The sequence below is a fragment of the Amblyomma americanum genome, chromosome 9, assembly GCF_052857255.1.
Source record: "Amblyomma americanum isolate KBUSLIRL-KWMA chromosome 9, ASM5285725v1, whole genome shotgun sequence".
Lineage (NCBI taxonomy): Eukaryota > Metazoa > Arthropoda > Arachnida > Ixodida > Ixodidae > Amblyomma > Amblyomma americanum.
In genome coordinates, this window is record NC_135505.1 from 100772395 (window position 1) to 100792036 (window position 19642).

At 42.7% G+C, this 19642-nt stretch overlaps 1 long non-coding RNA gene across 4 annotated transcripts in view; it reads left to right on the forward strand.

Moving 5' to 3' along the window:
- The window catches only part of LOC144103875 (uncharacterized), a 42775-nt gene extending 23993 nt beyond the window's left edge, over positions 1-18782 (forward strand). Inside the window, exons 2-4 of one of the 4 annotated variants that reach the window (XR_013308349.1) lie at positions 628-722; positions 5539-5739; positions 11758-15504. This is a non-coding gene — a long non-coding RNA (uncharacterized LOC144103875). Of the gene's footprint in view, positions 1-627; positions 723-5538; positions 5740-11757 lie in introns of all 4 variants that reach the window. The other 3 variants (XR_013308348.1, XR_013308347.1, XR_013308350.1) reach the window with 3 other exon arrangements.
- The last annotated feature ends 860 nt before the right edge of the window (positions 18783-19642 follow it).

The following is a 19642-nucleotide window of genomic DNA, read 5'->3' on the forward strand; positions in this document are numbered from 1 at the left end:
AGGTTAGTGGCAAGGGACCGTACAGGTCGATACCAACGACTTCGAAGGGTGAGAAAGGAGAGGGAAGAGGTTGTAGAAGGCCAGCAGGAGGAGACGTGGAGCGTTTGCGGCGTTGGCAAGGGATGCAAGATGCAATATATTTGGCGACAGAGGTGGAGAGACCAGGCCAAAAGAAACGGCGCTTTATACGGTCATATGTTTTCTGGAATCCTAAGTGGCCGGCCACGGGGTATCATGAAGCGCCTGCAAAACCTCACGGTGAAGAGAATGGGGAATGGCAGGCACCCAGGCGTGACCCAGGGGGCTATGATTGTGCCAAAGAAGGGCGCCGTCAACCAGCTTGAAACAGTTGAGTTGGCGTCGGAGGCGGGCATTTGGAGGCCGCATAGCACCACTCAGGCGTTCTATGAGAGTCCGGCAGTAACGGTCGGCCCGCTGTGCTGAAGCGAGATCGCCGAGAGCGGGAGCAGGCACCAGATCAATGGCTGCGGCCGTCGAGGCGTAGGTAGCGATGGAATTAGTAGTTGGGAGCTATGAAGCAACAGGAGGAGAGCACAGAGGTTCTGCGGAGGCGAGGGGCAACGAGAGAGCGCATCGGCGTCTTTGTGTTTTTTTCCCGATTTGTAGGTGACTGTGAAATCATACTCCTGGAGGCGGAGAATCCAGCGGCCGAGGCGCCCAGACAAGTTCTTCTGTGACGACAACCAGCACAACCCATGATGGTCAGTTACAATGGTGAACTGGCGACCGTACAAATAGGGGCGCAATTTCTGAACGGCCCAGACAACTGCAAGACACTCTTGTTCAGTGATCGTGTAGTTCTGCTCCGCTTACTGCTCGGAAAGCAACTTACTGCTCCAAAATTATGCAGGAGCTTACCTTCGTTTATTTGCCTGTGCAAAGTTAGGTGCATAAGAATCCATCTGGCTCTTTCAGGAGAACTATTGAAGACAGCTGTGGCTAAAAGTATCACAATTGACATTGCATTTTAGTTGTTAGAGAACGTCAGTTTCAAAAGCTCATTCTCATAATTTGTCCCTGCAGAAGTACTAATAAAATAACAGAGTGTGCTGTCAGATGTGGTTTTTGGGAATTCTCACTTATGCTTTGTGAATTGTTTATACAAAATCACTCGGGCACTGCTGCTCGTGAAATTTTTTTTTGTAGTGACTTTTTTTCTTCGTTGTTTTGCAGGCCATTATTGAAAAGACAATGCATACAAGCTTCCACAGGAAAAAACCTTGAATACCACACCTGGCTCTATTGCTTCATGCTCACAACCTAGAAAATTGCATGTGCAGTGATCCCAGTGCATTGTGTCTACGTACAAAGTGGGATCGAAATGGTTTTATGTAGTTGCTTGATCTAAATTTAAAGGAAAATGGGCACTGTCCTCAAAGCAGAAAATTTTTTTAATTTACTTGTTTCGTAAACAATATAAGTCCACAGGAATGACAACAGGTTTTGGAAAAGAGGGAATAATGGATCACTGCATAGTTGTGGTTTCAGGGGTTGCTGATGATAAGGGGGCACGAAGTTGTTTTTTTCTTTTTGGCTCAAGAGTCTTGGAGCAGAAATCATAGTTGTACTTTGGGAGAGCAGTTTTCATTGAGTTCTCAGGCAGGTTCCCATTTCAGTTGTGGTACATACAGAACACCTGACATGCACAGCCGTCAAGCAGAGCTTCCGACCTGTGTATTCTTGTGATGTGCACTTAGTAGTAGTAGTATTAGAAACGCATTATTTCATCACTAAAAATCAAGTGCCAGGAACGGAGTCGGCCTGGGGCACAAAGGTCAGGTGGTCTTCCAGCTATCCAAGGCATATCAGGCACTCCATGAAGAAAAGGTCGAGAGGGGAGGGGAAGAGGTTTAATGGTTTGGTTGGGATTTACAGGTTTTAACGTCCCAAAGCAACTCAGGTTATGAGGGGACGCCGTAGTGAAGGGCTGCGGAAATTTCAACCACCTGGGGTTCTTTAACGTGCACTGACATCACACAGTACATGGGCCTCTAGCCATGGGGCACTACAGGTGGCAATGGGTGAAATTGGGATGTGTTTCAGGGCAGTTATAACAGTCAAAAGATGTTGCATACTGTTGGAAGAAAGTCTGTGCTGGTGTCAGAGTCGATTGTCAATTGACTTTGTTACTTGTAGAATAGATAAAAAATAGGCATCTGGAGATCACACTTGTGCCTCAGTAGTATACAGATTGATTCTTTCAGTTATACTATATTATTTTCTGTTTTTCATTGGAAGATCAAATATCAAGGGTGAAATTTGAATGCGCTGAAAAAATGGCATTTTTGGTCCATCAGTGTTTGGTGCATCACTTTTTATCTTGATTCTTGAGCTGTACAGCCTTGAATGGCCAAATTGTTGCCTACGTTATTCAGTGTGACTCCATCACTTTGCACTCTTGCTTTATCTGCTGGTTGGGGCTTTGTGAAGAGAGTAGCTCTGCCAATTTTGTGCTCTAGGTATTGTGTGGTGAATTCTACATGATATGCTATTTGCTGCTGTTCACTGGCCTGGGAATTCTCTTTCCATTGCTAAAGAGTACTCTGTTATTGCTCTTGGTTGCTCATAAACGACTGACCTTCTTTCTTGAGGCGCATAGCATTACTGACTGTGTCAGAACAGTATTCATTCCTTTTTGCATTCAGTCCACACTCTGACACCTTGCATTTTGTTTTGAGCCGTTTTTAATAGGCGGCAATATTTATCTGTATGGAATGCACTGTGACAGTTTTTTGGTTTCTCGCGATAGTGAATGCTCTTCTGCGCCTCTGTATTTCATTATGTACGAATTTCAGTTCATGGAGGTGGTATCCCACTGGGCATTGAAACTCTGCTGGCTGTCCCATGGACATCCTTTGGACGTCCTAAATGTCTGCAGGGCGTCTAAGGCTGTTTTATTGCCCATTGGGATGGACATTCAATCAACTTCTTGTTGGAATTTTTTACTTACTATGCAAAAGCTGTTTGTAAAGAATTGCTTGGCAACTGTTTCTGTGTAACTCTTTACTTTATTGATGTTACACACTGTTGCACAAGGCAGCTCCAGTTTTGCAAGACTCACTTGCCTGCAGTGTTCTTTTTTAGTTTTGCCCGACTGGGGCTCTGACACAAGTGAAGTCTTCATGAATTGTAAAAAGCCTGTAAAAGCAATGTGTTGCTGCTGCGATTCTACTGAGAATAATGCAGCAGCTAGGAGGTGACAAATTGCAGTTTTATTCACTATATTTGCCACATTCACTCTCTCTGCAGTCGAGGCCTTGTCATATGAGCTTCTGGATCCTCTGCAGGGTGTGCGGGTTCAAATCCAAGTGCCACTGAGCACCCACCAGTGATAATGTACAGTATGGTACACTGTTAAAGGGAACAGGCGTTCGCATGAAGTTGACTTTCCACTAGGCGGTGCTGCAGAAAGCCGGAAAGAATGAAGAGCTGATAATGGTGTGGAGTTTGTTGTATGTACATGTACTGTACGTGTTGAGTGGCATGGGAACCAAGTCACTCACGTGGATTATCTAGCCCGGAGAAAATGTTGCTTATTTGGCACGAAACGCGACCACAGAATGGAAAAAGCCAATTCAGCAGCGAAAAGAAGTAATGATGCGTTATGGGTGTGAAAAATGAGATCCATGCACGGGGACAGAATGCCGAAAAAAACTCCGGACCATATTCAGCTTGACATTCTTTCCGGGTTTCCGCAGTAGCGCCTTGCGGGAAGTCAACTTCACGCGACCGCATGTTCCCTTTAACAGCGTTTCATACTGCACAGGCGCTTTTCCCCTGGCTTATACTGGATGCAATGCTTGGAAATGGGTCTTTCACCCCACCTTATATAGACAAAAGTGCCTCATGCCATGGTGCTCTTTGGCTAAAGCTGCCCTTGCACGTTTAGAATTCATTGTCATCATCAACTTCCACTCTCGTTGCTGTCCGATGAGCTCCCCTCATCAGTATGTTGCCTGGCATTGACCTTCTCTGTGCCGTCCGTGGTTTTGAAAAAGCCTGTCAAGCCCCTCTAGGCAGCGCACTGATTTACTGATTACCATCAAGTAGCACATTGAGAAACTTGGTCATGACAGTTTCTTCTTTTCATTTCCCCAATTTCTCATTCCAGAATTATGGGCGGAGGTCTTACGTGAGTAAATATAGTATGCTATAACTGCACTTGAGACACAGTAGTGTGGATTGTCAGATGTGGTGCTTCTTACTTGGTTAATGTCACTTTTGGAGACACTGCAGGGGAAACATCATGTTAAGGAAAATTGGCAACATTCCTGGGCAGCTGTAATCAGTGCTTTTCTACCAGTAGCAATTGTCTGAAAGTTTTTTCCATGTACAGTGCAAATAGTATAAGTTCAGTAAAGAAAAGGAGCGCTGTAGGAATGTGTTGTGTCTTTATGCATAACTTACTCTCATGAGTTGATGAGCCTGCACAGGTAGACTTGTGCTGTCTTACCCATGATGCCAGTAATTGTGCTTGTGAACAGGTCAGTAAAGTGGCCATTGACTTGAATCTAATGTCTTAATTTGTAGCCAATCGTCAGTTTTTGTGAGCGTAAGTGTAGTTCTCTGCAAGTAGAACAAGAAGTCTGGAATGTTTGATTTGGAATTCACTTTCTTTAATCTTTTCCTGAATTGACATGGCCTGCCACAGCTGTTAGATGAGATTGTATTGTATACCCACCGTTTCATGCACGTAACATGAAATGAGCGGTGGCTTGTGTAGACTTGTCTCAGTGGATATGATCTGGCTTTCATGTGCATGCTTGAGCTCCAGGGACTGCAAACATGGCGAACTTCCTGGGCAGAACTCAGCCGGCTAGAATCTGCAGTTTTTCTCCATTCCTGCTTTCCTGAAGGTTGTTTTTCAATAAATAGTGTGAAGGGCACAGAAGATGCAGTTCAATGAATCGTGGTGAATGACTGTGATAGTTGCCTTTAAATTATTTTGTGTCATATGTGAACTACTGATCGAACTGCCACCCATATGAGTTCTCTTCATTGATGCGATAACTTGCATAGGCGTCAAGGCCTCGTCAGACTTTTAGCGTTTTTCTCCTCTTATGCCCTCTGAGAAAATAAAGCAAAAAGCATGCTAAACCTAGTTTTCTCTGAGAAAATAAAGCAAAAAAAAACATGCTAAATATAGTTGACTGCCACTCGTTTAGTTAATAAGCTCACTTGGATGGACTTGAGACAGTAACATGACGCCAGTAATGCAATTGCAAGGGTGAAAGGCAGTGACTTTGCGTGCATTACAATGGCTGACCTATGTTGTTGGCAATGATGATATTTATAGCAGCCTAAATTTTATCTTCAACTGCATGCAGAATTCACTGTAGAGACGTCTTGCTACTGATCTGAATTCTCCTTGAGGCTTATCTACTGATTAAAACTTTTGGTAAACATCCACAGCTTTTGATGAGTGTGTCCTCCACATTCATCTTGCCGTAGCTCCAAGTGAACTGTGGAGTGTTGGTTGTTTTATTTTACTGAAAGTATTCTACCTTTAAAATGCAGGTTCTGTGGTCATGCAGACCAGACACAGTGCATCTCCTGGCCAAGATTCTTCCCATCTCAGCCATTGCATGGAATCTGCTCCTCCTGGCATGGGTAACCACCAGGGCAAACCGGCAGGAAAGAACCTGCACGAATGCACCCACTGCAACAGGGGATTTAAACAGATGGCCGATCTAGTGAAGCATCTCAGAGTGCATACCGGTGAAAGTTCTTTTCATTGTGACTAGTGTTGTAGCAGCTTTATACAAAAAGGCAACCTGGTAGCACATCTGTGCACTCACACTGGTGAACGTCTTTATCATTGCAACCATTGTGGTAGCAGCTTTCCACTGAAAAACAGCCTGGTGTTGCACATCCGTACCCACATGGGTGCAAAGCCGTTTCAGTGCCATCTGTGCCCCATTTCCTTTCCAGATAGTTCAGGCCTTGAGGCATCTAAATTCCATGAGTGAAAAGCCCTTCCAATGTGACTTGAGCCGAAAGACATACTGTAGGAGGGAAAATTTGAAACACCACAAGGATGCAATGCACAAAGAATAGCAGTGGTCCATGATGTTTTTCATCAATATGTTTAGCTGGCTGCAGTTTTGTGTGCAAGTTTATTTTAAATTTGCTCATTAATATCACTGCCCCTATAGCTGGCACACAGGAAAGTCTGTGAAAATCTGTGTTTACTCAAGCAGTGTTAGTAGCAGCAACATGTGGGGACATGTAGGTGTTCAGCATAAAATTGATACGTCTTGTTTTAGTTGCCAGGTTTAAAGAGTTTTGTGTTGTCTGGAACAAAAACTAAAAAAAATCAACATCTGCATCTTTGTCAGAGCATTGTGTCTGCTGGATATAGATTACATAATGCTTGTGGAATATTAGGTCCACTCCATTTTAAATCTGTTTGGTTGCCAGAATATCAGCTGTTTAAGATCATTTCACTTTGATTCAGCTATATTTGATGTGTTGGTGCCCCTTGAAAAAGGCTAATCTATTCATGCAAGGTGTTCATGATAATAAGCTGCCATGGTCTATGGCTACTGAAAAATGAGATACTCTACATACTGCAGGTGAAAAATATTGTAATCTTGTAGTGTATTGTAAAGATTCTAATCTAGGTCAGTTGTGTGAAATTGCCTAGTGCACATGAGCATTTACTATGTTTGCCATTACAAAATTTTGAATGTGTTCTGGCTGTTTGTAAAACTTCCTTACTTGGCATATTGTCAGTTACAATTCAAAAAAGTTCAGTTCTTCGGTTAGCCTGCTTCTTCAAAAAGGTGATGTTCTTTTTTTTTTACTATTATACGTCTAAAAGACACAGACATCATTGTGCCTTGTATCTAGGACAAAATTTCTATTGCTCTCGTCAGCACTCGGTGCTGTTCCTCGCAACAAGGCTGTTCTGTCTGATGGCATTGGTTTATAGTGGCACGCCATCTTGTAGTAATAAAGGGGCAGTTACTCCTTGGCATCTACCCAAGCGGAGCCTTCAGCTGCGAAGGAAATTTATACAGCCTCCGCAGAAACCTTGCTCTTAAAGAAAAATTCGCCCTGGGCCAGGGTTCGAACCTGGGACCGCCACTTCTCCAGAGCAGTTGCTCGACCAACAAATTTTTCCTTAACTACGAGTGGGCACCGCGGTGGCTTTGTGGTTACGGTGCTCGGCTGCTGAACTGAAAGACGTTGGTTCGATCCCCTGCTGCGTCGATCGAGTTTTGATGCAAGTGAAATTCTATAGGCCCATGTTCTGTGCTTTGTCAGTCCACGTTAAAGAACCCCAGGTGATCGAAATTTCTGAAGCCTTTCACTACGGCATCCCTCATAGCCTGAATCACTTTGGGACGTTAAACCACCTTAAACGAAGCTTAACTACGAAGCATCTGTAGGAGCTGTACAGCATTCCTCTGTAGCCATAAGGCTGCGCTGGTGTCGATGCCAATGACTGATTACTTCCTTATTACAATGTACTCCACATTTCGGGATTCCCATCAATCATTTGGCCGTACTGCAGTTTTGCTTGTTGCTTTGTAGAAAATTTTTTAATTTTTTGTTCTCCCAGCAGCCGCTCTTTTACATAGACAACCCCTTGCGTACGTCACTAACAAACTATCATAACCTTCTCGTTAAATTAAAAAAGTATGACCCCATTTTTATATTTTTTGCTCATTGTGCAGTCCTCCCAATGTTTTGCAATGTTATTCTTTGAAGCTCACAGTTTCCAATCAACAATACCTTATGCACAGATAAAACTTTCTGCTTGACAAGATATAGTTAATCTAGGTTTTCCATGAGGTCTTCAAAGTGTTTATGTTTATTTAAACATGCCCATGCTAACCATGCTGGTAAACTGTATGATGACACAAGCTTCATCTACATTAGCACAAAATCCTTGCATCACCGGTTGTTCCAGTTGCACTGTGTGGTGCTTTACGTATTCCTTTTTGTGTGTTATTAGTCTGTGCGAAGAAGGCAACGCTCCGGAGGAAGAAATTCATGTGTCCACAGAGAATGGGGAATTGTGATTGACTTGGAGAATATCACTATTGCATTGCGTGCCAGCAAAAATGTGGTTCGTCTGTTTCCCCACCGCCCGGTCAGGACAGATTCGGCCTTGTTCACGCGTTAACCTCTAAAGCTGGAAAAATGTATAGCCGCAATGGGAGACTAATTTCCTTAGGTGAAACTTGCCGGAATTATCTTTAAAGCCGGCTATTTCAACATGTGCATCTGTGTTCCAAGTAAACACTTTACAGGCTGGAAGGGTGGGACTGACATTAACCTATCTAAATTTATTGTGTGTGTGTCTTCAGCCGTGACAATATCACTGACTCGATCTCCACTGAGCTTTCCACACTTTATTTCTCTTGTCACGTGCTTTAGCAAAAGACGGCAGGTTCGTGGAGATTGCGCCGTTTGCAGTTCTTCTGAGATGTACATGATCTTCTGTGTCCTTAATTGCATAACAAAAGAAACAGTTCTTTCTCGAGTTGCCTTGGAAAGTGTAATTCTTTATGAATTCTGCATCGGCATGCCTGAAAACAGTTCACGGTGCACTATGGTGACATGTGGAAGCTGGTGAGCCATATCCCGATTACTGTAGCTAGCAGCTTGCGTCAAAAACTGGTACAAAAAGCCACTAGTTACTGTATAGCACTAAACATTTTTTGTGTATGGAGGTCGTCCCCCTGTGCATGCTCGCATGACATACAACTCTAGAACCTCTTTTTCCGTGTCCTAAGGCCACGAGCCAGGAATGAAAAATGCGTGCTACCCTTTGATTGCACTAAATGGTCTAGTTCATAATGCAGGGCTACCTGCCATATTAAACAATGCTGATGTCTGTTATAAGATAGCACCTATAATAGGCATTCCCCGCATTTAGCTGTTGCATGTTATCTGTATGCTTGTCTGAAGCCTGCTTTTTGCCAGACTGCTCAATGGTTGGTGCCACCTGCCCACTGGGTTGTGGGGAACCTGCCTAGTTTGTGTGTGTGTGCACATACATGCACGCACATACACCTAACAACCTGCCGACAGTGACAGGTTCGCAAGAGGTTGCATGGGAAGAGGCCCAAGCAAAACAAGTCGCGCTGATGGTAGCACCTGCCATATTAAGGCAGTGGCGCCTCGTTTAACAGCTCTGCCACTGCACGAGCAGTAGTATGAGGACTTCTAGGGATCTGTGAACATAAACTTGAGAATGAGCAATTCCTCATATATGAGCATTAACCTTTTATAGCTATCCGAACAGCTGCCTCCAATGAACACCGGAAAAGTGAAAATTGAACTGGTAGAGCATTTCAATTGCATTTGCCTTACTGTGCTTAACGTAAAGTAGAGAACGACCAATTCCACATATTGACTCGGTAACCCTATTGCCTCCTAGCTTTAATGTCGGGCTAAAGTGTTCCCTCCAGTTTCTTTTTCAGTAGGAATGCAATGAAAATTTTCTTTCAGCTTGTAGGCTTAGTTATGGGAGCGCTTTTGTACATAACATGTGCAGGCAACGGCACTTTGCCGCTGGGGTACGAGCTGCATATTGTGTTATGACTGCATATTATCGACTGTCCTTCCAAATTTGTCTCGGAGGTGACATCCACAAGGATAGCTTTGCTTTGAAATGCATAGTGCGTGTTGTGCTGATAAAATAGACAACAGCTGCAACCCGTATGATTTGCAATTTAGGTTTGACTCTGCTGGGTCGTGGCACTTCCTTGATGTGGTGGATCTGAGTTTTACCTTAGCCAGGTGTCTGCATCTAAAATCACATCACCGTTTCCTAGATGCATCACAGCACGGGCCTCGTATGTATGGGAGTAGTCTTTCTGCTGACGTGGGTTTATCGCAAGATTAAATGTATTGGATTTTGATGGCTGCTGCTGAGACATTAAGGGCCCATGGTGCCTATTGATCACACTAAATATTCTCTGCCTTAACCATGCACAAGTGGCTGCTTTTTAAACCCTGGTTTGTGTAACTGACACTTTTTCTTGTGCACATTCTGCTTTTCCGTGTGTTATCTTGCAGGCAAATCAAAGAGGTTCGCCGGAGACGGTTTGCTAGATCATAGAGGAAAAACCTGCATGGACAACTGTTTCCAATCTGCGCAGATAATATCCTCAGGCTTATATCCTCTCACTATGCGTTGTTATGCTCTGAATTTCGGACTCTGTGCTCAGTTAGGCACAGCAGAACCCTTCTGGGTAATTCGTGACAATGAGAGGTCTAGATTTGGCAGTGCCTATATAATGCTGCGGACCACTACGGAGTTTCCGGTCTTTGGTTGCATTTGAGCTCAGTTCATTGCTTGTACTTTTGGCTGTGTTAGGTTGCATTTATTGCGAGTTCTTTTTTTCAGCCGAGATAATCTGCTGATCCTGCAATGCACAGGTGTTGCAAAAATACAAGGCTAAGAACAGAAAATTGTTCTCATACTTAATCAGATACGTGTCCTGGGAGAATTTCGGCCCAATGATCTTCTCGGGTGCTGGCAAAACAGACTGCGTTCATTTATTCTCGCATGAATGCATTTTCATAGCATCTTGATCACATAGCTAATCGTGGAGTGAGTTTGCTGCGGTGTTCAATACAGTCGGGCAGCTTTACTATGACAGTCACGAAAGGGCAATGCTATGTTATGTGCCACGCAATTCTATGTCCACTCTGGAGGTTTGTAGAGCTTGGTAGCGGCATTTTAACAGGTTTTTGAGGCATAGAAGTCCTCCCTGTCACCTGCGATCCTTTTCACACTAAGATAAATTGTCCCTCCTCCAGTAAAAAAAAATCATTCCATTGTACCCAATGCATATCTCTTTATAAGCCCTGCTGCTCCACAGATAACCATCATTACTCATGGTTTGAAGTTAACTAATCTGCCCTTGAAATCAACTCCGAGATGGCAATTATGGTCGTTAAATGTAAAGAACACATACGCACTTCCGCTAGTTGCAGTTGGGTTTTTTCTTTCCTTTTTCTGTCTTTGCTCTACTTGACTTTCTTGGCCAACGTATGCCAGGGAATAGAATCTACCAAGAATGAACCTTTCAAGCTGCTTCCTGCCCTTACTTTCTGGGTGCCTTACGGTTGAAAGGCTGTAAATTCACATACCCAGTAGTAGTATCGGTTATTGCTCACTCATTAGGCCATAAACAGTATGTGGTGCCTTTTAAGCAATATACGTGCTCAATACACACAGCACATAAACAATGTTGTTCCTTCGGAGTCTCCTGCTTTGGCTATTGTGCTTAGTTTCAATTTGCAGGCATGGGAACCAGTGTTACAAAGACAAAGAGTGTATGCCTGAGGAAGAACCTTCGAAAGCAACCGAGTGCTGCGAACTTGTGCAGAAACTTACCTTCATTTATTTGCATGTGTGAATTCAGGTGCATGAGAATCCATCTGTCTGTGCCAAGAGAACTATCCTGACCAGCTGTGCTAAAAATACCACAGTTGACATTGCATTTTAGCATGATAGAAAACATCAGTTTCAAAGCTCGTTCTCATATTTTACTGCACGATGCCAGGTGCACTTCTTTTTCTTGTTGAGATCCTTTCACATTTGGTATTTGCAGAAGTAATAAAATGACAGAATGTGCAGTCAGATGTGGTTTTTGTGAATTCTCACTGCTGCTTTGTGCATTGTCATTTATACGAAAGCAGACTGGCACCGCTGCTGGTGGGAATTTTTCTTTTTGTAGTGACTCTCATTTGTTCTTCAATATTTTGCAGGCCAATATGGAAAAGCCAATGCATACATGGTTCCAGAGGAAGAAACCTTCAATTCCGCACCTGCGGGCTTTCCATGACTCCATTGCTTCATGCTCATAGCCTTGAAGATTGCATGTGCAGTGATCTCAGTGCATTGTGTCTACGGTCAGAGTGAAATCAAAATGGTTTTCGTGTAATTGTCTGAATCACAGGGATCTAAATCCTGCAAGGAAATGGGCATCACACTGAAAGCAGAAATCTTTTTTATTGAACTTGTTTCGTAAGCATTATAGTTTCCACAGGAATGACAACGGGTTTTGGAAATGAGAGGGAATAACAGAAGTAATAGATGGCTGCACAGGGGTCTCTTCAGCTGTTTGTGGGGCTGGGGGGTATGTTCTATATTTTTGGCTCGAGAGTCGTGGAATAGAAGCCATTGGTGCACATTGGTTGAACAGTTTTCATTAAGCTCTCAGTCAGGTTCCCACGTCAGTCGTGGGAGATACTGAACACCTGACATGCACAGCAGTCAAGGAGACCTTCCGACCTGTGCACTCCTTTGATGTGCACTTAGTAGTAGTACTAGTATTAGAATCACATTATTTGGTCACTCAGTATCAAGCGCCAAGAAGGGAGTAGGCCTGGCGCATGAGGGCCAGCTGGTCTTGCAGTGATCGATGCAAGCCAAGCACTCCACGAGAATAAGGAGGAACAGGAGGCGAGTGATCTGATTGGTTTGGGAGGGCATTCCAGAGGAGAATGGGTCAATTTGGCGTGTGTTTCAGGGCAGTCATAACTTTCGGGAAATGCTGCCCATTGTTGCTAGAAAGTTTGTGCAGGTGTCAGTAGGACGTTCCATGTCACTGTCAGTTGACTTTGTGATTGGAGAATAGAAAAACCTAAGCAGCTGGAGCTCACCATTTAGCAAAGGAAGCTCATTTGTTCCAAATCTTTATGTTGAATTAATGTTACAAATGAGAGAATATGGCGGCATTATTTTAGGTGCTAAATTTGGTGAATCAGACCCCATTTGGTGTTTCAAAGCAAGATCACTTGATCGCCATTGTGAAACAACGTGTGTCACATCATATATCAGGAGGTTCAAAATGCAGTTATGATGAAGAATGTATGGTCGCTCTCTTAAGCCTGCAATTTGATTATTTCATTTATACCACGTTTGTGCCATGTTGTGTTTCCTTTTGTTTTTTTCACTCAAAGCAGAATTATCAAAGGTAAAAATTGCATGTGTTGAAATAATGACCCTTTTGGTGCATCTATGTTTGACATAACATCAATTATTGTCTTGATGATTGTGCTGTACAGCCATGAATCTTTGCAATTCTTGCTTACATCATTTTATGTGACTCCACCACTTTTCACTCCTGCTTTGTCTGCTGGCTGGGGCTTTGTAAAGACGGCAGCTATGCAAAACCTGTGCTTTCAGTATTGTGTGCTGAATTCTACGTGTTATTTTATTTGTAACTCGTCACTGGTTTCAAAGAATTGTTTTGGCAGTGCTGAGGAGAACACTGAAATGGCTTGTGGTTGATCACAAATGACTGACCTTTCCTCATGCACATAGCATTTCTGCACTGTGAAAACAGTATTTGTTGCTGTGTGCATTTATCCTCACTCGACATATTTCATGCTATTTTGCAGCGTTTTAATAACCGACGATACTTGGCTGTATGAGGCATACTGTGTAGAATCTTTTAGTTTTCTCAAGATACTGATTGCTGTTCTGAACATCTGTAATCCATTATGTATCGATTTCACATCCTGATTTTACTGTGCCAGTGTGTTTTGTCATTAATTGCATTACTGATACTCATGAGTTCATAGCCTGATAAGGCACACTTGTACTGTCCTCATGAAGGCAGTAATTGTTCAAGTAGACAGGTCAGTAAAATGGCTGTTGACTTGAATCCAATATGCCTGAATATTTAGGCAAGCATTAGTTTTTATGAGCATTACTATAGTTCTCCTGTGCACATAGAATTAGAAATCAGGAATCTTTGCTTTGTACTCACTTTTTTTTATAAGCTCACCCTACTGAATTTGCACAGCCTGACACAGCTATTGTAAGAGATTGTATTTTGTATTTGCCGTCCTATGTATGCATCACAAAATGAGCTGTGGCCTGTGTAGACTTGTATCTTAGTGTGTATAATCTGACTCACATTCAGGCTTTCATTGGACTGCACACAAGTGTACCTTATGTGCAAGAACTTGCCAGATAAAATTGTGTGGTTTTTCTCCTTAAGTTTTTAAGGTTGACATTCAAAGATCACTGTGAAGGATACTGAATAATTATTTCACTGAACGATGGTTAATGACGGTAATTATTTGCATTCTCTATTCTCGAAGGTATTTTGTGTGATATGTGAACTACTGATTGAGCTGTCACTCTTGTGAATTCTGTTCACTGAAGCGAAGACTTGTACAAGGGCCATGATCTCGTCTGAATTTTAGCCTTGGCCTCCTCATAGACACTGTCTGAGGAGCAAATAAGGGAAAAAAATTGCGATATGCTAAGCATAGCTGATTGTAAGGAGTATAGACACCTAACTTTGATGGCATGTTTTCTTCTCTACAATGATGTGGAAGGCACTACTACGCATGAATCGCCATGTGTTATTCACCTGTGGCCACTAAATCATTTATGATCATATTTTTCTGTCGGGGCTGCCGTGGTAGCTAAGTGGTTACGGCTCTCGGCTGCTGGCCCGAAAGACGCGGGTTCGGTCCCGGTCGCGGCGGTCGAATTTCGATGGAGGCGAAATTCTAGAGGCCCATGTACTGTGTGATGTCGGTGCATGTTAAAGAACCCCAGGTGGTCGAAATTTCCGGAGACCTTCACTACGGCGTCTCATAGCCTGAGTCACTTTGGGACTGTAAACCCCTATAAACAATATTTTTCTGTCGTGATGTTTAAGTTTCAATAGCCGAACGATGGCTGTGATGGTCAAAGTGTGGTTTTCTGTCATGGGAGGCATGGAAAAATGCCGATATATTCACTGCTTCATCATTTTAAATCATAGGGCTGACGCCAACTTTCCTCAAGAGCCAGAATGGCAACGAATATGGAAGCAGCGATTATATTGCAGTTTTTTCATACCTCACGTGACATATAACCATGCTTTGACGTCAGAGTGCTTTTTACAGCTATTTAAGCCAATAACTGAAATTTCATTATAAATTGTTTAGTGGTCGTCAGAGAATACCAGGTGGTAATTAATGTATAATGGGTTATGTATCATTACAAGAAACAAAGAACTTAGCTCTTCAAGCTCACCTGGGTGGGCTTAAGACACTGTCATGTTGCCAGTAATGCAATTTCAAGGGTGAAAGGCAGTGACTTTGCGTGCATTACAATGGCTGGCCTATATTTTGGCAATGATATTTAAAGCAGCCTGAATTTTCTCTTCAACTGCGTGCAGAATTCAATGTAGGGACGTCTCGCAACTTATCTGAATTCTCCTTAAGGTTAAACTATCGAATAAAACATTTGGTAAACACCCACAGCTTTTGATGAGTGCGTCCTCGACATCTCGTATTTCTAGCTCCAAATGAACTGTGAAGTGTTGGCTGTTTTATTTTACTGAATGTATGCTACCTTTAAAATGCAGGTTCTGTGGTCATGCAGACCAGACACAGTGCATCTCCAGGCCAAGATTCTTCCCATCTCAGCCATTGCATGGAATCTACTCCTGGCATGAGTAACCACCAGGGCAAACCGGCAGGAAAGAACCTGCACGAATGCAGCCACTGCAACAGGGGATTCAAACAGAACTCCGATCTAGTGAAGCATCTCAGAGTGCATATCGGTGAAAGTCCTTTTCATTGTGACCAGTGTCATAGCAGCTTTACACGAAAGCACAGCCTGGTAGCACATCGGCGCACTCACACCGGTGAACGTCCTTATCATTGTGACCAATGTGGTAGCAGCTTTGCAGTCAAGAAAACACTGACAGAACACCTGCGCACTCACACTGGTGAACGTCCTTATCATTGTGACCACTGCGATAGCACCTTTACACAAAAAGGTATCCTGGTAGCACACCTGCGCATTCACACTGGCGAACGTCCTTATCGATGTGAGCATTGTGGTAGCAGCTTTTCAAAGAGGGGTAACTTAGTGATACACATCCGTACCCATACGAGTGAAAAGCCATATCAGTGCCATCTGTGCCCCATGGTCTTTCCAAATAGGTCAAGCCTTGTGAGGCATGTGAGATCCCATAAGGGTGAATAGCGCTTCCAATGTGACTTGTGCCAAAGACATTCTTTAGGAGGGATATTTTGAAACACCACAAGGATGCAATGCACAAAGAATAGCAGTGGCCCATGATTCCCCTTATTAATATGTTTTGCTAGCTCCTGTTTTGTGTTCAAGCTAATGAGATTTAGCTGGAAGCCCTATGAAAGCCATTGGTAGCTAACCTCTGTGTTGTCTACATTTCTATTTTTGTGTTCATTTTGACTGACTTGTCAGATAACATTTGTTGTGCTTTTAGCGAATACACAGAAAGTCGGGCTAAGTCTCCTGAGCAAGGATTGCGAGCCTGCTAAGCTCGTAAACTTGCATGAGCGTATATAAAATCATGGCATACAGGGATGACATGGCTACTTTTTGAGGAGAGACCTTGAAAAACTTTACACCCAATGTTTATGGCTCGTGCCAGTGGTCAGCCTGGCTCAGTGAAGAAATTTGGGGGAGTCAAAGTGTGCACAACACTTCTTTTTAATCTTGCGGTCTGAGTGGGCTATATTAAGTGATGCTCATTTTAAATTCGCTCATTACTATCACTGCCCCTATAATTGACAGTACAGGAACATCTGCTGCTGTGAAAATTTTTGTGTTTATTCAAGCAGTGTTAGTGGCAGGAATGACTGGGGACAAATAGGTGTTCAGCTTCAGAATGATATGTTTTGTATTAGTTTGCAGGCATCAAGAGCTCAGTGTTGTTTGGAATGAAAACTAATGAAAAAAGGTCGCCAGCATCTGCCTCACGATTTCTGAGAGCACTTTCTCTGCTGGATATAATGGCATTATATGCGTCGACTATTAGGTCCACACCATTCTATTTTCAATCTCTTTTGGTTGTCAGAAAATCAAATGCTTGTGAACATTTCAATTTGAGCAGGCTATCTTTGTTTTATTGTTATTTAAAAAGGCTATCTATTCACATAAGCTGCAATGATCTGTGCTTATTGAAATAGAAAGTAATCTACATACTGGAGACAAAAAACATCATTTTAATATTTTGTGTATTGTCAAGCTCCAATTTAGGTTAATTGTGTGAAATTGCTTAGGGCACATGAGCATTTACTGCATTTGCCATTACAAGATGTTGAATACATTCTGGTTGTTTGTACAATTCACTTGACATACTGTGCATTAAAACTGAAAAGCAGTGCAGTTCTTTGGTTAGCCTGCTTCTTCACAAAGCTGCAGTTCATTTTTTTTCACTATTATACTTCAAGCATGCACAGACATCATTGTGCCTTGCATCGACAACGGAATTTCTTTTGCTCTCTTCCGCACTCAGTGGTGTTTTTCATAGCAAGGCTTTTCTATCTGATGAAATTGCTGTAACAGTCGCACACCAACTTATGGTAATAAAGGAGTAATTACTCCTTGACATCCACCCAAGTGGAGCATTACAGCTACAAAGGAAAGCTATGCAGCTTCCACAAAAACCTCGTAGTTAAAGAATAATTAGTCATGGTTCGGGATTCAAACCCGGGACCACTGTTTTACTGGAGGGGTCGCTCTGTCAACAAATTTTATTTAATCAAGAGGCTTCTATGGAAGCTGCATAGCTTTTATTTGTAGCTGTAAGGCTGCGATTGGCTTAATCCTAATCACTTCTTAGTAATTACACCCTCATTACAAATCTACTCCAGCTTGGCAGATTTCCCTAAATGATTTGACCAACTTGCATTAGTGTTAGTGGTTGCTTTGGAGGAAATTTTAAATCTGTCATTCTTTCAGCAATGATGAAATCCCTTGCTTAGATTGATTCTAATAAAGATCAGTGATAACTTTGGAAATTAAAGAAAAATTGCCCCCACTGTTTTATGTCGCACATGGTGCATTCCTCCATATGCCTTGCATCTTTATTCTTTGCTGCTCGTGCTCAGTTATGCTTCTTGCTTCTGTATGGCGCCTTACGAAGAAAGGTCTGTGATAAAGACGTAGCAATCGGTTCCGTACCGGCCAGCCTTCATTATGCCAGCCTCGAGTCTGACAAGGCGACGTTGTTCTCCTTTCCAAGGCTGAGTGCCAGTGTCACGCCAGTGAGGGCATCAACAGCAGCTTTTCCCATTTCAATGTGAATGTGCAAAAAGTGTGAACTGCGGCAACAAGACTGTGCCAACGTGTGAATGACCAAGCTGGCTACCTCCATAAGAAAAAGTGATGTCTGAGCCTAGCCGTTTTCTTTTTATCCATGACTCGCAATTATCAATCAATCAATCATTTTATTCAGACATGAACTTGTATGCACAGTACATGCCCACGAGATGAGATAAAAGGAAGAAGCTGCTGGCATTCTTCCTGACGAGGCCTCACCCCGGGTCACACATCAAAGGCAGAAGGGTGGTTACATTCATTAAAACTCAACAAGCTCTTTAGTTCAATTTTCACAGTAGTTGAAAGTTAATGAAGGCACATAGGATAACAAAGAGAAAAGAAAAAGACCAGTAACGCTACAGTTCGCAACACAAAAGAAAATATGACAGGAGTGAGGCTATCACTGTAAACACTACATAGCACAAGTATTTGATGGGTCAGTCGTACGCATAAAAAGCATCTTCATTTTCTTTTTGAAATAACAAGTGGTTTTACAAGTTACAGCTTCGTCAATTATGGAAGGATACACATTGCAAACTGCAGAAATTTGGTTATCAATGTGTTCGGTGCCGTAGTTTGTCCGGACACGACTGGAAATAAAAGAAGTGACTCGCAGACTATAGCGTATGTTTCTGTTCACGTACTTGTTTCTGAAAGATGTGATGTCCTGCTTTATTTTATGATAAATATGAACAGCAACTGAAAGCTTATAGCACAGTGGGAATGGAAGAACATGAAGGACTGTAATAAGCAGTCACCTGAGGAGGGATTAGGAGAACATGCGCGCAGAGCTTTTTTTTGTAATGATAATAATCTGGCTGTGTCAGTTTTGTTGCAAGTGCCCCAAATTAAATTGCAATACACCAGTTGTGAATGGATGAGGGCAAAATACAACTGCTTTTTAGCCTGTATGGGCAACAAGTACCTGATGCGATTTATCACACCAATAGATCGAGCTACACGCAAACGGACGTGATTTACATGGTCACCCCAGCCTAGGTCACTACGAAAGAATACGCCCAAGAATTTACGGATTCAATCAATGTATTGTTGAAGTGGAGTTCGATGGGGTAGTCTATAGGCTTATTTTTGGGACGGAAAATGATAAACTTTGTTTTCTTAACATTCAATTCCAATCTGTTCACTGCAAGCCACAACATAAGTTCATGTAGCCAGGAATTTGAACGACGCTCGAGTTCACGAAGATCTGAACCGGAAAAGAAAACGTTAGAGTCATGTGCGTACAGAGCAATGCTAGAATAAGATAAAATGTTTGCAATATCATTGATGTATAGTGTAAAAAGAAGGGGCCCCAGTATGGATCCTTGAGGAACGCCAAATTTGATTAATTCTGCGTCGGATATGGCATCATTTAGTCGCGTGAACTGAGTGCGATTTGACAAATAGCTTTGTAGTAACCTGTGAGGTGTTCCGCGGATACCATACGTGTATAACTTATGAAGTAGTATGTCGTGCTTGATGGAATCGAAGGCTTTGGAGAAGTCAAGGAAGACACCGACAGTGTAGAGCTTATGTTCGATATTATGG